This window comes from Zingiber officinale, chromosome 1A, assembly GCF_018446385.1.
Source record: "Zingiber officinale cultivar Zhangliang chromosome 1A, Zo_v1.1, whole genome shotgun sequence".
Classification (NCBI taxonomy): Eukaryota; Viridiplantae; Streptophyta; class Magnoliopsida; order Zingiberales; family Zingiberaceae; genus Zingiber; species Zingiber officinale.
The window spans coordinates 147,326,746-147,348,516 of NC_055987.1; positions in this window are offsets into that span (position 1 = coordinate 147,326,746).

Consider the following 21,771-nt stretch of genomic DNA (forward strand, 5'->3'; position numbering starts at 1 on the left):
CTATCACTTTGTTCATAATCTACTGCAGGCCTCCGAACTACGAGTTACTCATATTTTTGCTGAGGATCAGTTGGCTGATGCACTTACGAAGTCACTTTCTCGACCTGAGCTGTTTGCTATTTGCAGCAAGATTATTGTCATTTCTGGGATACCATCTTGAGGGGGCGTATTAGGAAATAATTATTATTAGTAAATACTTATTTGTTCCCTAGTTATTAGAAAATAATTATTATTAGTAAATACTTATTTGTTTTCTAATTATTAGAGAATAATTATTATTAGGAAATATTTATTTGTTTTATAGTATTTTATATATTTTTATATTTTATGTATTTTCCTATTTTTCACTTTGTTATGGTATTTATATACTACATATTATCATTAATAAAGTATATGAATTTTATCGTCAAGCCAAATAATATGAAAATATTAATATTTGAGTTCGACTTCGAAAAATATATATGATATTCAAATTAGATTCAAAGCTCAAAAATATAAATAATTTTGGCTTGAACTTAGTTTGATATAAAATTTGAGTTTGAGTTTTGTTTGAATTATTTGGATCATAATTTGTCTATATCAAAATTAAAAATTGTGTAAAAGTAATTAGATTTCAATTCAAGTTTGGCTCACTGGCAGCTTGCGAATAATTGAACAAAATATTATGGATTCGAATTTAGCTCAAAAAAATTATTGAACATGTTGAGTTTGACTCAAATTTGATAATTTTAAATATAAATTAAATATTTTTCAAACTAACTCGAACAAATTGTAAATATATTCGATTTGTTTACACCCCTAATGAGAGCTCAAGTAGATGAGCAAAGATACACTCACTTTAAGGTTGCAAATGTAATTTAATCGTGCCCCAGTTTGGTGTGATGGTAAAAGGTAGGGTGCATTTCCAACAGCTAAGATTCAATTCTCATACAGAGTACACCTACGACGATTAAACTACTAGTGATACTGGGTCGCCACGTCAAGGGCCATTGCATTTCTTGAATTTACTTGGTGGGCAGAATGTGGAGTCAGATCATCCATCCTGGGATTAGTCAGCTCTCAATAACAGGATACCACATTTAAAAAGGGCAAAAATTAAAATAGCACCCAAATTAACAGAAACGTCAAATTAGCGCCTCTTTTCTAATAAAGTCAAATTAGCACCCTTCTATGTCTCTCTCATGATTTTATCCTGAAAATACTCCTAGATTCAGTGGTTTATAGAAGCTATTGACTAGCTTCTACAGCATGTAAAAGCTACTGGCTATCAGGTAGCTGCTACACATTTGATCCTGTTTGAGAGCTTGCGAGATGAAGCGCTGGGTAACGATGAGTGATGGCGAATAATGACTCTGATGCCGGAGAGCAGGGGAGGATCCGAGAAAATCATGGCGGACCTCACAAGAGCCTAAACGCAGAATAATAGATCCGAGAAAATCAAAGCGGATCTATGAACCACACATCGCGAAAGTGAACTCCGGCGAGGTGCTTCCGTGGAAAGGCAAACTCTGATGAAGCACACCATGGATCAGCAAAGGCTCGGCAGTCCAATGGATGATCTCCTCTCCCTGCGCACAATGAGACCAACCAACAAAGCGTTAGCGACCTAAGATCGGGGTGGGAATCCCTGGCTAGGCTCTCCGATGCCAAGTTAGTCTCCTGGAGAAGAAGAAGAAGCAGCACTGGAAAGATGAAAGTTCCAGTTTAGTTCTGATGCAATGCGTATGTTTGCGTACTTGGCTAGTGCAGAGGATTTCCTTTTTTTATTCCACATCATCTAACCTCCACAGTCATGAGGTAGACCCCGATTTGTTAAAGTTTGTTAAGGGATGACGTAAACCGAAACTGTAATAATAGTTTAAGGAATCTTTTTCTTACCCCAGATATACCTTCTTTGTCGTTTAGCATACCTGTGAAGACTTCTAGAAGCTATTTGCCGCCAAAGTAATTATGCTGTCATATGATCACATATTCTTATAGTTCACCTGTTATATACATTTGGTTAATCATGTTAGTTAGAGCCCTAGAGTCAATTATTTGATGATTGTTGTATGGGCTCATTGTATCATATTCCTATGTATATAAAGGAATTGTTTTGGTTATTATACTTACTTGTATTGGTGTCAAATAACTAAGTATAATAGCGTCCTTGAGTAGAAGGTTCTTATCTATATCAATCGATTGGTTGAATCGATAGTGAGATGATATATAGAACACTACTCTTAATCATTCCTAGTCAAGTATTAACATTCAGGGACAATATTAATACAACGAGACTAGCATGTAGGTCAACTCGATGACTTGATCTCATAAGTCATGGATATGGATATATTAAGTTGACACATGGGTATGCATTGGAGAATGTATACTGAATGACCCGCCATGAGAAAGTATCATGGATCATTATATGAGTGTCATAAACTTTCTCATGTGACTATTAGTATGACTATTAGTCCTTGGACATGAAGTCACCATGGTTCCCTACATAAGGAGTTGCATACTTTGGCTTCATCAAACGTCACCCGTAACTGGGTGGACTATAAAGGCGATTACTGGGTATGTAATAAATTATACGGAGGGATGTGAGTGATGTAGATGGGATCTATCCCTCCTATATAATGGGAGTGACATCGTTATTCTTGATAGAGTGAGACCACTAAGTGCATGGTCATGCCCAAATGAGTCAATGTGAGATATTGAACTCATATAATTATAGTGAGTCTACTTGGAGTTCAAGATTTAGATTGATCAGAGGATGACACAATCTATGCCTCAAATTGATCAATCTAGATGCCAAGGATAGAATGACATTTGTCATATATTGTGAAGGGTCACAATTAGTAGTCACAAGGTGATGTTGGATCTCAACATTCTTGTAACTTGGGTAGTAATGATGTGTTGCTAGATACTGCTCATTACTTATGCTTCTAAATGAGTTTAGGGGCATTGCCAATGTTACAAGAACTTATAGGGTCACACACAAAGGGCAATTAGATAGAGATTAGGTTCATATGATGAACCAAAGAGGATTAGGTTCATGTGATGAACCAAATTGGATTAAGAGTAATCCAAACTAGACTAATTGAGTTGGACTCAATTTGATTCATGTGTCCAATTAGTCTAATTTAGATTATGACTCATTGAATCAATTTAATTTAATGGATAGAGATTCATTAAATTAAATTGACTTGAATCAAAGGTTGGATTTGATCAACCATAGGAGAATTTAGGTCAAGTTTGACTTGACGTGAGAGGGAAGATGAAGGGTCAAGTTTGACTTGACCATTTGTCATCTCATTTGTGAGTTGGCATAAGGTGGACCAATGATGATGTTCCACATCATCAAGGTTGGCTTATGTGTGTGCCACCTCATGAGGAAAACCAAGAGTCTTGACTTTTGGTCTTCCATGGAGGTTTAAAAACCTCTAAAGTGGTCAGCCACCTTGAATGGGTGTGAGTTACAATTTTTATGCTCATTGATTTCATCTTCTTCCTCCTCTCTTCTCTTCTCTCCCACTCCTCCTCCTTGGCCGAACACCTTTAGAGTGCTAGCACACTCTAAGTGTTTTCTCCATCTCTATTGTTCGTGTGGATACGTATAGAGGTGTGTCCACTTGAACACACTTGAGATCCGGCAAATTTTAGACGAGCGGGATTCGCGAAGGGCTTCGCTACAAGGGTAATCTCTTAACCATTTAGATCTAATGTAGATCTAGGATAGAAAACAAGTACATGAAAATTTTATCTTCGCACGGATCCAGTGGCATGGGACTTCGGGGTTTCTGCAACGCAAAAAGTAATTTTTGCGGCTCGAAAGTCCCAACAGTGGTATCAGAGCCACGTGCGAAGCGTGTACATGTTTCGTTTGTATTTTTATGAAAAATATCAGATCTGTAAATTTCTATAAGTTTACGTTTTTTATAGTTTTTATGAGTATTTTTCTTGGAGATGCGAAGCAACAAGTGCTTGGTCACTTGTAGCCTTCGTATACCGAAAAAAACCTTCCGAAACGACAAGGTTTCGCCCAAATAGTTTTGGGGCAGAGGCTTAAGGTGATGTAAGATCGTAGTAGGACACTCGTGAGACTAATTTCATGAGTAGGGGCACTGCCCCTAACCCCACAAGGGGCGATGTCCCGCGATCGCGCCCTAAAATCGCTAAACGGGACCGTCGGGAAATTGTAACTCATAAAATTGTAAAAATAGTAGTAAACTTGCAGAAATTTATATAAAATACATAATTTAGAATTATGTATGTATTTGTGATTGTCATGGCCCAAAAACCCCAATTGGATTGGATACATGTGTTGTAATTCATAATATGGCATGCGCGCCATTTTTGTGTGACTGTGCGTGTTGTATATTTGATACGCGACCTGCGTGTCATGCCTTTCTATTTTATTTCCTATTGTAAAATAGTTTAGACTCAAATGTAACTCGAGTTTCATCTTTGTAATGTACAAAATGGAGCTGTGGAACGTCCACTCGAGGAGGAGTTACGAGGAGGGTGCGAGCAACACATGGCGGTCAAGGGGAGGAGTTTGGAGAAGCTTTTGACCCTAGGTTGACCATCCGATCTTCTCATTGGCTTGAGAAGATCGTAGTAGGGCCATGACTAATCACAATTTAATTAATTGCTTGTGTGTGTATATGTGATGCATGCTAGAGTAGAGTAATTAATTAGTGCCTTAACGATTAGATTAGATCTAAATCACGTATATGATGCACCACGATTAGATTAGATCTAAATCGTGTATATGATACATATCAACGATTAGATTAGATCTTAATCGCGTCAACTCAAAATGCCTACCATGCTGTGATACCCATCACTACCTCGATCACATGTTGTTGTTGAATCTGCCAAAGCAGAGCAACATATATTATCTTGGTAGGGTGTGGAGGGACAATCTTGGTCCTGCCTATCAATGCCTGGGTGAGTGCAAACTCAATCAGATTGAGTAAAACTAGTTAAACTCAATTGGATCGGGTTTAACTATAGGCATTTTCCAATGGTTGGTAGATAGGTCAAAATCACATTTATATTAACTCTTGGGTGATTTAGCCAAAGCTAACTCAAGTTTTAATATACATACGGATCTTGATCCTATAAACAAGAGTTGCATAGAGATGTAATTGGTAATTAGTTACCTACCGATCATATTAAGTCTTGGGCGATTTAGCCAAAGCTAACTCAAGGCGTAGTATGATGTGGATCTTGTCCCACAAGAATTATAGCTAGTTGGTTAGAATCTAGTGAGTGTGGTTTGACCACATCCATGACTCGATTCTACAAAAGTTCTATAATTCAGTGGGAGCATCGTTTAATTAAAGGCCTAATTAAATGATTAGTGGAATATGATATTTATTTTCTGCATTTTCTATTGTAGATTACCATGTCGTTAAACACGAACACCTTCTCCATGCGTTCTGTCCTTGATAAGGACAAGCTCAATGGAGCTAACTTCCTGGACTAGTACATGAACCTGAGAATTGTTCTCACTCAGGAGAGGAAACTGTACATCCTGGAGACACCCATTCCCGAGGCACCTCCTGCCACTGTCACGCGAGCTGACCGTGATGCTTATAAGAAGCATCAAGATGACACATTAGATGTGTCCTATCTCATGCTCGTGACCATGAACTCTGAGCTTCAGAAGCAACACGAGTTGATGGGTGCTTATGATATGGTTGAACATCTTCGTCAACTATATCAAGGACAAGCTAGGCACGAGAGATTCGAGATCTCTAAGGCACTGTTTCAGTGCAAGATGCAAGATGGGACTCCCGTAGGTCCATATGTACTCAAGATGATTGGGTACATAGAAAACCTACAGAGGTTGGGATTCCCCCTTGGCCAAGAGCTGGCCACTGACTTGATCTTGCAATCCTTTCCGGAGAGCTACAATCAATTCGTCATAAACTACAACATGAACGAAATTGACAAGTCACTGCCTGAGCTGCTAAGCATGTTAAGAACTGCAGAGCTCAACGTTAAGAAGGTAAAGCCCAACTCCATTTTGATGGTGCAAAAGGGCAAAGGAAAGGGCAAGCCTAAAGGTAAGGGAAACTCCCAAGCCAAGGGTAAAGGCAAGACACTGAAACCCAAAGGAGGGGTCGCCAAGGATGTGTAACACCCCTAGAAAGCCTAGATAAGAAAATAAGGGTAATGAGAGTACGAATGAAAAGAAGATGTAAATATTCTATATTAAGATGGATTTAGATGATTAAAACTTTATGAAAGAAAAATAAAGTTGAGAATATAATCATCTATGCATGATTTAAAATGTATGGAATTAATGTAGATAAAAGGAAGAAATGTGAGATAATATGTACATGTATGAAATATTTATGCATAATGCATAATATGGAAATATACGAATTATTATGTACAAAAGAAAATAAAATGTTAGAAGAGAGATTGAACCTTGGACCTCTTGTAAGGAACATGTATAGGATACCAAAGGGGATAGGAGAATTATTGATAAGGAGAGAAAGGATTAAGTAGTTAAGAATAAGAAAGGATTCTTTTTACTTAAAAGAAAAGGAAGTAAAAAGAAGTAAAAATATGCATAACCAAGTTTTGATCCTTGGTTCTCTTGTGGATGCATGCATGTGTTAACCAAGTGGGATAGAAGAGGATATTGTAAGAGGAGAGATAGAAAATTTTATTAAAGGAGAGAAAAGAGAGAAATTAAGGGAAAGAAAAGAGAGAACTAAAAGGCATATCTCTAGAATATTCTTGTCATTTAAGGGGAGAAATGAATAGGGAGGATGAATCAAGTCAAGTTCCCTCCCCTCCTTTTAGTATAAATAGGCATGGAGGGGGGCTTCAACTTCATCCTCAACCCACTCATCCTCCTCTCCTCCCTTTGTGCCGAGACCTCCCTCTCCCTCTCTTTTCTTCTTGTTGCCGAGCAACACAAGAGGAAGGAAGCTCCTCTTCCTCCTCACTCCCTCCCTCTTCTTTCTTTCTTGTTGTTGCCGAGCAACACAAAGAGGAAGAAGCCTCTTCTTCCTCCTCTCCACCAAAAGACCTAGCCACTCCTCTCCTCCATTGGTGCCGAGCATAGCAAGCAAGGAAGAAAGGTCCAAGCAAGTTCTCAACTCTAGGAAACTTAAGCGAAGAAGGTAAGCTTCCCCTCACCTGTGGTACAAGGCTTTTTATATATTTTTCAGATTTTATGAGGATTTTAAAACCTAGAAACAAGTTTGAGAAAATTCGGTTAAGAAAAGCCTTCGAAATCTAGTAAGGTTTAACTAAATCTACACTACATGATAGATTTTCTATGCCATGGAAAAGGGATCTTCTTCATGTTTTTACACCTATATGATGCTTGATCAAAGGAGTACTTAACCCTAGAATTTCGGCCAAAAATATTTTTAAGAGGCTAGGGAAATTATTGTTTTACCCAACTAGTACGAGGTCCTCCCTATGAAATGTTAAGGATCATGTATTAGTTTTCTTGCTTAGAAGATAATTGAAAATAAAAGAAAACCCACTCCTATATTTCGGCCAAGGAAGGGTTTAGGGTTAGGAAGACCCTTAAATTTAAATAAACATGCTCATGTGATAGAATACAAAGATCTTAAAAGATTCGTACGTTGAATATTGTTAGAACTTCATGAATTCTTTCTTAGGGTTTTCGGCCATGATGAAATGGATAGCTTAGAAAAGCTTAAACAAAATGTTAATATGTTCAAGACCTTTGTGGGGTCATGATATGAAAGTTGATTAATGCTCTCATGTTTAATTGGAATGTAGAAAATGAGTACATGATATAAGACAAGTAAGATCACAAGAGTCCTAGCTTATTTATGATCCAATTTTATGTATGATATTCTTAGTAACTTTTGCCATGATATTTACTTAATCTTTCCATGCTTTAAGTCACTTAAGAGACCTAGCTTAAGGACTAGTAGGTTTCGGCCATGAAGGAAATAAAAGAAAAAGGGAAAGAAACCTAGGATATGCTATGAAATTATGTTATATGCCATGATATGTGATAGCATAGGAAATGTTATACATAATGAGAAAAGAATGAAATTTATGTTATGTAAATGCCATGATATGTGATAGCATAGGAAATGCTATACATAATGAAGAAATGCTATGTTATGTAATATGCCATGATATGTGATAGCATAAGGAAATGCTATACATAATGAAGAAATAAAACTATGTTATGTAATATACCATGATATGTGATAGCATAAGGAAATGCTATACATAATGAAGGAATAAAATTATATTATGTAATATGCCATGATATGTGATAGCATAAGGAAATGCTATACATAATGAAAAGAAACGAAAAAGGAAATGCATGAAAGATTGTTAAGGACATGATATGATAGTTATGCATGATATGTTATTTTGTATGGTTTGTACCAAGGGTGGGCTCCGTAAACGCCCCGGGGTCGATGGAATAAGACTCGGGCCTCGTCAGTAATGGGCTTCTGAATGCCCTAGGTCGATGGAGTAAGACTCGGGCCTAGTATGTATGTATGGTAGGGTTCAAGACTTGCTACCTTGGACCTACTTAAGAAGCGCGCGCATGATGTATGTGGTACAAACCGGGATCCCCTCAATGATGATATTAATTTCAAGTATTTATAAGTATAAGTTTTCAAATTCATGATGCATTGCCTACATATGTGCTTTAAATTACCTGATGATTAGATATAATGCCATGTGATATTATGATATGAATATGATACTCTTGTATGTTATATGCTTATGATACTACGCATGATATTAATATATGATGATTCGGTTTTAGTGAGTAGGAAAGGAACTTACTGAGCCATGAGTGCTCATAGCTTACTTTCCTTGTACCGCAGATAAAGAAGCTGGATGAGCTAGAGGAGCAACAGGAGGAGCAGATAGTGATGTGTGTGGTGGTGGCTCAGCAAAGAACGATCCGGACAAATTAATATGATTAGTTATAGAATCAACATATGCACATTTGAACAAATCAGAATATGTGATATTATGCTTAATAAATTAAATTCTTTAAAGTTTTTATTCTTCCGCTGTTATAACTAAAGCATGTACGTAAGTAGTATAAGAACGTAGCGCCGCCTTTGGTTGGGTAAGAAGGGTGGGTGTTACAGGATGCTACCTGCTTCCAATGCGGTCAGACTGGGCACTGGAAGAGGAATTGCAAAGTCTACCTGGAAGATCTTAAGAAGAAGAGAAGTGAGACTTCTACTTCAGGTATATATGTTATAGAAGTTAATCTCTCTATTTCTTCATCATGGGTATTAGATACCGGATGTGCTTATCACATTTGTACTAATGTGCAGGTGTTGAGAAATAACAGGGCATTGATGAAGGGCGAGGTGGACCTATGAGTAGGCAATGGAGCACGGGTTGCTATTGTTGCTGTAGGGACTTACTATCTATCTCTGCCCTCTGGGCTTGTACTAGAACTAGATGAATGTTATTATGTGTCTGCTCTTACTAAGAACACAATTTCAGTTTCTTTTTTGGATAAGAAAGATTTTTCATTTATAATAAAGAACAAATGTTGTTCAGTTTATTTAAATGATATGTTCTATTTAGTGCACCTCTGATAAACAGACTCTACATTCTAGACTTAGAGAACCCCATCTATAACATAAATACCAAGAAGTTTAAATCAAATGAAATGAATCAAACTTATCTCTGGCATTGTCGCTTAGGTCATATAAATGACAAACGCTTATCCCAGCTCCATAAAGATGGTTTGCTGGACTCATTTGATTTTGAATCATATGAGACATGTGAGTCATGCCTACTGGGCAAGATGACCAAGACTCCCTTTAGTGGACACAATGAAAGAGCGACTGACTTGTTAGGACTTATACATAGTGATGTATGTGACCCTTTCAATGTCACTGCCAGAGGTGGTTATAGGTACTTCATTACCTTTACTGATGACTTCAGTAGATATGGTTATGTGCATTTGATGACACATAAGTCAGAATCCTTTGAAAAGTTCAAAGAATTCAAGAATGAAGTACAAAACTAGCTTGGCAAGAGTATTAAGATACTTCGATCAGATCGAGGTGGTGAATACCTTAGCCATGAGTTTCGTGACTATCTAGCTGAGTGTGGGATTCTATCCCAACTCACTCCTCCTGGAACACCACAGTGGAATGGTGTATCCGAAAGGACGAATCATACTCTATTAGATATGGTACGGTCTATGATGAGTCATACCGATCTTCCTATCTCACTTTGGGGCTATGCTCTGGACATAGCGGCCTTCATACTTAACCGTGTTCCATCCAAAGCTGTGATAAAGACACCATATAGGATATGGACTGGGAGAGATGCCCAGGTGTCTTTTATGAGGATTTGGGGTTGTGAGGCTTACGTTCGACGTCAAGTCTCAGACAAACTGGGACCCAAATCCGATAAGTGCTATTTTATAGGATATCCCAAGGAAATGAAGGGATATTACTTCTACATTCCCAGTCAACACAAGGTAGTTGTGGCTAAGACTGGGGTATTTCTATAAAGGGATTTTGTTTCTAGAAAAACTAGTGGGAGTACATTCAATCTTGAAGAAGTTCAGGATATGGACCATAGCACTGAAACCTTGATGGAAGTTGAATTGGAACCACAAAGTGTTGTGGATGATGAGATTGTTCTACAAGGAGTTGAGGAACAACAACCAGTTCAAGTAGACATACCTCTTCGTAGGTCTGATAGGGTACGTCGTCAGCCTGAGAGATACTCATTTCTCTTGTTTGACCATGATGACGCTATGCTCATTGAGAATGAGCCTACCTCTTATCAGGAAGCTGTGATGAGGCCAGATTCTGAGAAATGGCTAGAGGCCATGAGATCCGAAATGGAATCCATGTACACCAACCAAGTATGGACTTTGGTTGATCCACCCAAAGGGATAAAACCCATTGGGTGTAAGTGGGTCTTTAAGAGAAAGACTAACATGGATGGACTTATATATAAGGGTTGTCTGGTAGCTAAAGGTTTCAAGCAAATTCATGGTATTGACTATGATGAAACTTTTTCTCCAGTAGCGATGTTGAAGTCCATTCGGATCATGCTTGCTATTGCAGCATACCACGATTATGAGATCTGGCAGATGGATGTCAAAACCGTATTTCTGAATGGAAACTTGCTTGACGATGTGTACATGACACAACTTGAGGGTTTTGTAGATCCACAGTATACTGGCAGAGTATGCAAGCTGCATAAGTCCATTTATGGACTAAAGCAAGCTTCTCAGAGCTAGAATCTTCGATTCGATGATGTAATCAAACAGTTTGATTTCATCAAGAATGAAGATGAACCCTGTGTCTACAAGAAGGTTGTAGGGAATATAGTTGTCTTCCTTGTGTTGTATGTGGATGACATACTACTCATTGGGAATGACATCCCTTTGCTATAGTTTGTAAAGACTTAGCTAGGGAATTATTTCTCAATGAAGGACTTAGGTGAGGCAGCCTGCATTCTAGGCATAAAGATCTATAGAGATAGATCTAAGAGATTACTTGGCCTAAGTCAGAGTATATATATTAACAAGATATTACTACGGTTTGCTATGTAGAACTCCAAGAAGGGATTTCTGTCGATGTCATATGGTGTGAGTCTTTCGAAGACTCAAAGCCCCTCTTCTAGAGAGGAGAGAGACCGTATGGATACGATCCCTTATGCCTCAGCCATAGGATCTATCATGTACGCCATGCTATGTACTCGTCCTGATGTTTCGTATGCTTTGAGCATGACGAGCAGATACCAGTCAGATTCAGGTGAAAGTCACTAGATAGAAGTCAAGAATATTCTTAAGTAGAAGGACTAAAGAATATTTCATGATATATGGAGGCGATGATGAGCTAGCTATAAAGGGTTACAATGATTCCAGCTTCCAAACTGACTAGGATGATTATAGATTGCAGTCTGGGTTCGTGTTTTGCTTGAATGGTGGTGCTGTGAGCTGGAAGTGTTCGAAGCAAGACACAGTTGCTGATTCTACAACAAAGGCCGAGTATATTGCTGCATCAGAAGCAGCAAAGGAGGCAGTTTGGATTCGCAAGTTCATTAATGAGCTTGGGGTGGTTCCTGTTGGAGTGTATACTGAAAGCCTAAGCTTTGTAAACATTCATTATGAATAAAGAATCACATTTGGTCAAATTGTCTACATTTAGTTGTAGTTGTTCAATTAATTTATATTGTAGATAACATAGTATGTGGTGTCACATGCAGAAGATGATGTTATCAGTACCTTATAAATTATAAACAGTAGATCACGACCAAAATGGAAAGGAACAAATCATTTGAAGGTCGTAGTGTAATTAGGTATCAGTTTATCTTGACTGTATAATTACACTAGTACACTTAGAGTGTAATGAGTAGGATCATTTGAGGTCGTTTCTTTTATACTGACTTTATAAAGAAACAAAGATCTCGGTTATTATGGAAGTGTGTGCTCTTAATCCTAATATAATAACAAGCACATATATTTGATATTTATTTCTTTAATTTATCAATGGGTGAGATTTAGTTCGATGAATCAATAAGCCCGATAAGTTGGGAAATGATATCACTTATAGTGTGTGTTGTTGATTATAGAAGGAAACTGTGTCCTAGAGATACTAGGTTGATAATGTCCTCAAGAGGAGCTCATAAGGATTGTCATGTTAAACCCTACAGGTGGATTTAGTCCGACATGATGATAAGGTTGAGTGGTACTACTCTTGGACTAAGATATTAATTAAATGAGTTGTCAGTAACCCACTTAATTAGTGGACATTCGATATCTTAAACACAGGGAGACTAACACACTCATAATAAGAAGGAGCCCAAAAATGTAATTTGGGATTGGTGCGGTAGTTCAATAATAGTTCTCTAGTGGAATGTATTATTATTGATAAAATTAAGTTGTGTGTTCGGGGCGAACACGGGATGCTTAATTTTATCGGGAGACCAAAACCAATTCCTCCTCTCGGTCCCTATCGTAGCCTCTTATTTATAGAGTTCTATACCCACCTATACCCACTTTCTATACCCACCTAATAGGGGCCGACCAAGCTAGCTTGGGAACCAAGCTAGGGCCGACCTAAGCATAAATTGGTGTGGCCGGCCCTAGCTTGAACCCAAGCTAGAGGGGCCGACCATATTAAATTAAAAAGGATTTTAATTTTAATTTTTATTATGTGGAAGATATAATTTATTAAAGAGAATTAAAATTAAAATATCTCTCTTGTAAAAGATCTACAAAAGATTAAAGAAAGGGATTAGATCTCTTTCCTTATTTGTAAATTGGTGAGATATTTTATTTTCTCTTTAAAAATTATTCACATGTTGTTAAATTAAAATTATAGAAATTTCTTTTTATCAACCATAAAGAGATTTTTGAAGAGAAATTTTATTTTTAAAATTTCCGGAAACAAATTAGGAAGTTTTAATTTGTTGATTAAAACTTGTCTAATTTATTTCTTTTGATGTGGCCGGCCAATATTGTTTTAATTGGAAATTTTATTTTATTTTTTTCAATTAAATCAGGTCAAGGAAATTAAGGAAATTTTATTGTAATTAAATTTCCTAATTTGCCTAGGCCAAGGAATATAAAAGAAGGGGTGGGGGTGCCTTCATGAGATACAACCTCTATTATTTCTCTCCCTCTTTTGTTCCTTGGTGTGTGGCCGGCCATCATCTCTCCTCTCTTCCTCTAGTGGTGGCCGAACCTCTCTCTCCCCTTGGAGCTCTTGTGGTGGCCGGATACTACTTGGAGAAGAAGAAGAAGAAGAAGGAGAGAAAGCTAGCATCTCTTGGAGCTTGGTTGGTGTTTTGATCTTCTTCCTTGGTGAAGCTTCCTTATTGTGGCTGAACCTAGCTTGGAGGAGAAGAAGGTGGTTGGTGGTTTCTCATCTCGGAAGATCGTTGCCCACACAACGTCCGAGGTTAGAAGAGGAATACGGTAGAAGATCAAGAGGTCTTTCTAGAAGGTATAACTAGTAGTTTTTCCCTTTTCCGCATCATACTAGTTATTTATGGAAATAATACCAAATACAAGAGGCTTACGTTCTAGTATTTCGAATATGTTTTTCAAAGTTGTGTTCATTTGTTTTATTTTTCCTTGTGATTTGATTGTTCTTTTCAGTTAACCTAAAGTTATTTTAGGAAATTAAATATTAGATTTCTATAAAAGGTTTTGTCTAGTCGGTGGTGGTTGCTCCCATATCCAAGAAGGTCATGTGCCTCGCCACGTCAGTACTGGGAACCAATTATGGAAATTAATATTTAATGGGATTAATAACTTAAGGTGATTTGGGTCGAACGTGTTAAGTTCCGCAGGAGATCCAAGTCAAAACCTAAAAGAACAAATAGATTAAGTTTTGGATCAAACGTGTTAAGTTCCGCAGACGATCCAAAATTTAATTTAAAAGAACACATGGTAGTTAGGATAAGGTTCAGACGTTTGTACAAAATTTTTGTACAGTGGAACCTCTAAGCTTTCCGAGTAGCAACCAACAATTGGTATCAGAGCTAGGGTTTTGCCTCTGTGTATTTAGTATTAGTTTAATTATGCACATGTCATACATAATTTAGGCAGGTTAATAGTAGGATGTGCTAACTTTGTGGATGCAGGATCCAACTATTATGGCTTTTAGTTATTATATGTGATTGGACCCTTAGACATGTCAAGAGCATTTATATGTGTGTGCATGATTGTATTAAAAATACAGCAGGAGCTGTATTTAGTTTTATTAGGATTTTATTTTTGATCTAGATACATGTACATTCCTTTTATGGAATATAGGATCAAAAATGTAAAATTCTATTTATGTCGCGGATCAAATCTTGCAAAGCGTGGAACCTTCTAAGGGCCAGAGGCGCAGCAGAACTAGGAGCAAGATGGATGCGACAGCTAGACCCGGTGGCGGTGGCCAAATATGGCAGCAGCTTGGGATGACAACACACGGAGGACAACTATAGATAAAAGCCATAATAGTTGAAAATTAGATTTTCTATTTATTGCTTTTATATTGTGTGCATGTTAGTATACATGACTAGTAGGCTAGCATAGTTAAAATTCCTCATTTATAAATAACTAAGTGGGAGAGGGATTTTTAAATAAATCCCATGGTCTCCATTATTGGTTTGTAAGTGATGCAAACAAGCTTGCGCGTTGGCTCTGAGTGTCTTCCTCCATAACGGATGAGCTTGTTTGTGGATCACTAGAACAAACTTCCATTTTTGGATGACTATAGGAAGTTAATTAAGAGCGTGTGATCTTCCCCAATGGAAGGGGCATAATCTTATTAATGGACTTAGTGTCAAGTAATGGTATACACTTAGACACATCTAATAGTATCCTCCCCATCGGAGTCACTGCTATTATTTGTGTGACCAAAAGACACCAACTATTAATTTTATTTGTCAAAAAGTTAGGTTGACAAGATAATAAAATTAATGGGTTAAAACCCTCCTTTTACAAATGTTGAATTTGTATACGTCCACACTAACGTGGCATACAAAATTCACGGTATTTTGAGGTGTTGGTTAATTTAAAATAGTATTGTTTGAGGAATCAATATTATTCTAAATTTAGAGTTCTGACCAAAAGTTATTTGTGATTCTTAGGATGACTTTCAACCCACTGTCCATCATACTCCAACAGAATAGACTTACTGGACCTAATTACATAGATTGGAAAAGGAACCTGGACATTGTTCTTATTGCTGAAAGCTATAAATTTGTACTGACTGAGCCTTGCCCTGAAGCACCTACTGGTGAATCTACCCAAGAGGAGATTGAATATCATAGGAAATGGGTAAAAGCAGATGAGATGGCGCGGTGTTACATTTTGGCTTCAATGTCAAATGTATTGCAACATCAGCATCAAGATTTACCAACAGCTTATGATATTATGAACAATCTCAAAGAACTCTTTGGTCATCAGGATAGGGCTTCTAGACAAGAAGCCATGAGAAAGATAATGACAGCCACCATGCAAGAGGGTACTCCTGTGAGGGATCATATCCTAAAGATGATGGCTTATCTGAATGAGATACAGATTCTTGGAGGAGAAATTGATGGGGAAACCCAGATCGATATGATCCTCCAAACACTACCTAGAAGTTTTGAGCAATTCCGCCTGAATTACAATATGAATAAAAGGGTATATTCATTAGCAGAACTACTGACAGAACTTCAGGCAGCAGAAGGATTGTTTCGTCACAACTCTCATATTCACTATGTTGAAAATGGTTCTACTTCTAAGCCGAAAGGAAAGAAGAAGAAGAAACAAGTTGGTTCAGCAAAGAAAGTGAATAAAACTCAGAGTACAGGATTTAAAGCTGGAGTGAAGAAGCCGAAGGGCAAGTGCTTCATCTGCAAGCAGGAAGGCGGACTGTCCTCGTAGGAATCAGAACAACAAAGGTATATCTCATGCTCTAGTTGTTGAAACATGTTTAGCGGTGTTATCTACCAGCACCTGGTGTGTAGATACGGGAGCCACTGATCATGTCTGCAATTCCCTGCAGGGGTTCCAGGAAACCCGACGACTAACTGAAGGAGAGATTACCGTCTACATGGGCAATGCTACTAAGGTGGCGGCTATTGCAGTGGGAGACGTCTACTTATCTTTTAGTAGTAATAGAAATTTGGTTTTAAGAAATTGTCTTTATGTACCCAGTTTTAGAAAGAATTTAATTTCAGTTTCTAAACTGTTTTTAGATGGATATTCAGTTTCTTTCAGTAACGATGTAGTTATTAAGAGAAATAAAGTGATTATCTGTTCTGGTACATTAGTTGACAATTTGTATACTTTAAATCTGATTTCTTCCACAAAGCAAAACATGGAAATTTATAACTCATCTTCTAACTCAAATAAAAGAAAAGAACCTTCGGAAATGAACCAAGCATATCTTTGGCATCTAAGGCTTGGTCATATTAACTTAAGTAGGATTCAGAGGCTAATAGTCGATGGACTTTTGGGTTCATTAGAGTTGGAAAATTTTCCAACTTGTGAATCTTACTTGGAAGGTAAAATGACCAAGAGGCCATTCAAGGCCAAGGGGTATAGAGCCAAAGAAGTGTTGGAATTGGTTCATTCTGATTTGTGTGGTCCTATGTCTGTCCAGGCAAGAGGTGGTTTTGAATATTTTGTCTCTTTTATAGATGATTATTCAAGATACGGATATATTTACCTAATGCGCCGCAAGTCTGAGTGCTTTGATAAGTTCAAAGAATACAAGGCTGATGTGGAGAAATGATTAGGTAAAAGTATCAAGACACTACGATCTGATCGTGGTGGCGAATACCTCTTAGGAGAGTTTAGGAATTACTTATTAGAGGCCGGGATTCAATCCCAATTGTCTGCACCTTGAACACCCCAACAGAATGGTGTAGCAGAACGAAGAAATAGGACTCTTATGGAGATGGTTAGATCGATGATGAGTTATTCAGAATTACCAAATTTGTTTTGGGGATATGCTCTGGAAACAGCAGTGTATGTTCTGAACTTAGTACCTTCTAAATCAGTTTCTTCTACTCCCATAGAATTGTGGAATGGGCGAAAACCCAGTCTAAGACATATTCGGATTTGGGGTAGTCCAGCACATGTGCTGAAACCAGATGCTGATAAGTTAGAATCCCGTACAGAAGTTCGTGTGTTTATAGGATATCCCAAAGGAACGAAAGGTGGTTTATTTTATAGTCCTAAAGACCAGAAGGTCATTGTTAGCACCAATGCCCAGTTTTTAGAAGAAGACTATATAATGGATCACAAGCCCAGTAGTAAAGTTGTTTTAGAAGAACTAAGAGAGGACACGTCTACTTTAGTACCAATAGTACAAGATGAAGTACCACAAGAGACTGCAACACGTGTCACACATGATACACAACCACAGACAGTGCCTCGTCGTAGTGGGAGGGTTGTGAGGCAGCCTGAGAGATTCATGTTTTTGGGAGAGTCTTCGGACTTGATCCCGGGTAAATATGAACCTGATCCCCGGACATATGACGAAGCACTCCAAGATATAGATGCAGCATCTTGGCAAAAGGCGATGAATTCTGAAATAGAGTCTATGTACTCTAATAAGGTCTGGGAGCTTGTAGAACCACCTGATGGTGTAAAAGCCGTTGGATGTAAGCGGATCTACAAAAGGAAAAGAGGGACAGACGGGAAGGTAGAAACCTTCAAAGCTAGGCTTGTTGCGAAAGGGTATACTTAGAAAGAGGGAATCAATTATGATGAAACCTTTTCACCGGTAGCCATGCTTAATTCTATCCGGATACTCTTATCCATTGCTGCTCATATGGATTATGAGATTTGGCAAATGGATATCAAGACAACTTTCCTTAATGGAAGTCTTGAGGAAAACATCCATATGAGGCAACCAGAAGGGTTCATTGAAAAAGGCAAAGAGCATCTAGTGTGCAAGCTCAATCGGTCCATTTATGGACTGAAGCAAGCTTCAAGATCTTGGAACATCCAGTTTAATGAAGTAATCCAGTTATATGGATTTATTCAAAGTCCGGATGAGTCTTGTGTATATAAGAAGTGTAACGGAAACGTGGTGGTATTTCTTGTACTATACGTAGATGATATTTTGTTAATTGGCAACAATGTCAAGGTATTATCAGACGTAAGGGTATGGTTGTCCAAACAATTTGATATGAAGGATTTAGGAGAGTGTGCACACATTCTTGGGATCAAAGTAATAAGGGATCGCAAGAAAAGAATGTTGTGTCTGTCCCAAGCTTCATACATAGATACAATCCTTGCTCGTTTTAGTATGTAGGATTCCAAGAAAGGTTTCTTACCTTTTAGGCATGGAATAGCTCTATCTAAAGAGATGTCTCCAAAGACATCAAAGGAGATAGAAGACATGAAAGTGGTTCCTTATGCTTCGGCTGTAGGAAGCCTTATGTATGTAATGCTATGTACGAGACCTGATATCTGCTTTGCCGTGGGCATGGTCAGTAGATATCAGAGTAACCCTGGACAAGGACATTGGACTGCGGTAAAGCATATATTAAAGTACCTGAGAAGGACTAGAGATTATATGCTAGTTTACCAAGCAGACGATTTACTCCCTGTGGGTTACACGGATTCAGATTTCCAATCAGATAGGGACAGTAGTAAGTCTACATCAGACTATGTGTTTACTTTAGGAGGTGGAGCCATTTCATGGAGGAGTGTTAAGCAGAAATGCATTTCGGACTCAACCATAGAAGCTGAGTATGTAGCAGCCTCTGAGGCAGCTAAAGAAGCAGTATGGCTCAGGAACTTTCTAATGGACTTAGATGTGATTCCTGGTTTGCCCAAAATCATCACAATTTATTGTGATAATAGCGGTGCAGTCGCAAACTCGAAGGAACCACGAGCTCATAAGGCAAGTAAACATATAGAGCGCAAGTACCACCTGATACGAGATATCGTGAAGCGAGGAGAAGTTGTCATCGCAAAGATTGCATCAGCGGATAACCTGGCAGATCCTTTCACTAAGGCCGTTCCGGCGAAAGCTTTCGATCGGCATGTAGAGGGAATAGGAATCAGATGTATGGTAGAAGATATGACAGCTTAGTCATTAGTATAAGTGGGAGATTGTTGGAGTGTATACTGAAAGTCTAAGCTTTGTAAACATTCATTATGAATAAAGAATCACATTTGGTCAAATTGTCTACATTTAGTTGTAGTTGTTCAATTAATTTATACTGTAGATAACATAGTATGTGGTGCCACATACAGAAGATGATATTATCAGTACCTTATAAATTATAAACAATAGCTCACGACCAAAATGGAAAGGAACAAATCATTAGAAGGTCGTAGTGTAATTAGGTATCAGTTTATCTTGACTGTATAATTACACTAGTACACTTAGAGTGTAATGAGTAGGACCATTTGAGGTCGTTTCTTTTATACTGACTTTATAAAGAAACAAAGATCACGGTTATTATGGAAGTGTGTGCTCTTAATCCTAATATAATAACAAGAACATATATTTGATATTTATTTCTTTAATTTATCAATGGGTGAGATTTAGTTCGATGAATCAATAAGCCCGATAAGTTGGGAAATGGTATCACTTATAGTGTGTGTTGTTGATTATAGAAGGAAACTGTGTCCTAGAGATACTAGGTTGATAATGTCCTCAAGAGGAGCTCATAAGGATTGTCATGTTAAACCCTGCAGGTAGATTTAGTCCGACATGATGATAAGGTTGAGTGGTACTACTCTTGGACTAAGATATTAATTAAATGAGTTGTCAGTAACTCACTTAATTAGTGGACATTCGATATCTTAAACACAGGGAGACTAACACACTCATAATAAGAAGGAGCCCAAAAATGTAATTTGGGATTGGTGCGGTAGTTCAATAATAGTTCTCTAGTGGAATGAATTATTATTGATAAAATTAAGTTGTGTGTTCGGGGCGAACACGGAATGCTTAATTTTATCGGGAGACCAAAACCAATTCCTCTTCTCGGTCCCTATCGTAGCCTCTTATTTATAGAGTTCTATACCCACCTATACCCACTTTCTATACCCACCTAATAGGGGCCGACCAAGCTAGCTTGGGAACCAAGCTAGGGCCGACCTAAGCATAAATTGGTGTGGCCGGCCCTAGCTTGAACCCAAGCTAGAGGGGCCGGCCATATTAAATTAAAAAGAATTTTAATTTTAATTTTTATTATGTGGAAGATATAATTTATTAAAGAGAATTAAAATTAAAATATCTCTCTTGTAAAAGATCTACAAAAGATTAAAGAAAGATATTAGATCTCTTTCCTTATTTGTAAATTGGTGAGATATTTTATTTTCTCTTTAAAAATTATTCACATGTTGTTAAATTAAAATTATAGAAATTTCTTTTTATCAACCATGAAGAGATTTTTGAAGAGAAATTTTATTTTTAAAATTTCCGGAAACAAATTAGGAAGTTTTAATTTGTTGATTAAAACTTGTCTAATTTATTTCTTTAGATGTGGCCGGCCAATATTGTTTTAATTGGAAATTTTATTTTATTTTTTTCAATTAAATCATGTCAAGGAAATTAAGGAAATTTTATTGTAATTAAATTTCCTAATTTGCCTAGGCCAAGGAATATAAAAGAAGGGTTGGGGGTGCCTTCATGAGATACAACCTCTATTATTTCTCTCCCTCTTTTGTTCCTTGGTGTGGCCGGCCATCATCATCCTCTCCCTCTCTTCCTCTTGTGGTGGCCGAACCTCTCTCTCCCCTTGGAGCTCTTGTGGTGGCCGGATACTACTTGGAGAAGAAGAAGAAGAAGGAGAGAAAGCTAGCATCTCTTGGAGCTTGGTTGGTGTTTTGATCTTCTTCCTTGGTGAAGCTTCCTTATTGTGGCCGAACCTAGCTTGGAGGAGAAGAAGGTGGTTGGTGGTTTCTCATCTCGGAAGATCGTTGCCCACAAAACGTCCGAGGTTAGAAGAGGAATACAGTAGAAGATCAAGAGGTCTTTCTAGAAGGTATAACTAGTAGTTTTTCCTTTTCCGCATCATACTAGTTATTTATGGAAATAATACCAAATACAAGATGCTTACGTTCTAGTATTTCGAATATGTTTTTCAGAGTTGTGTTCTTTTGTTTTATTTTTCCTTATGATTTGATTGTTCTTTTCGGTTAACCTAAAGTTATCTTAGGAAATTAAATATTAGATTTCTATAAAAGGTTTTGTCTAGTCGGTGGTGGTTGCTCCCATATCCAAGAAGGTCATGTGCCTCGCCACGTCAGTACTGGGAACCAATTATGGAAATTAATATTTAATGGGATTAATAACTTAA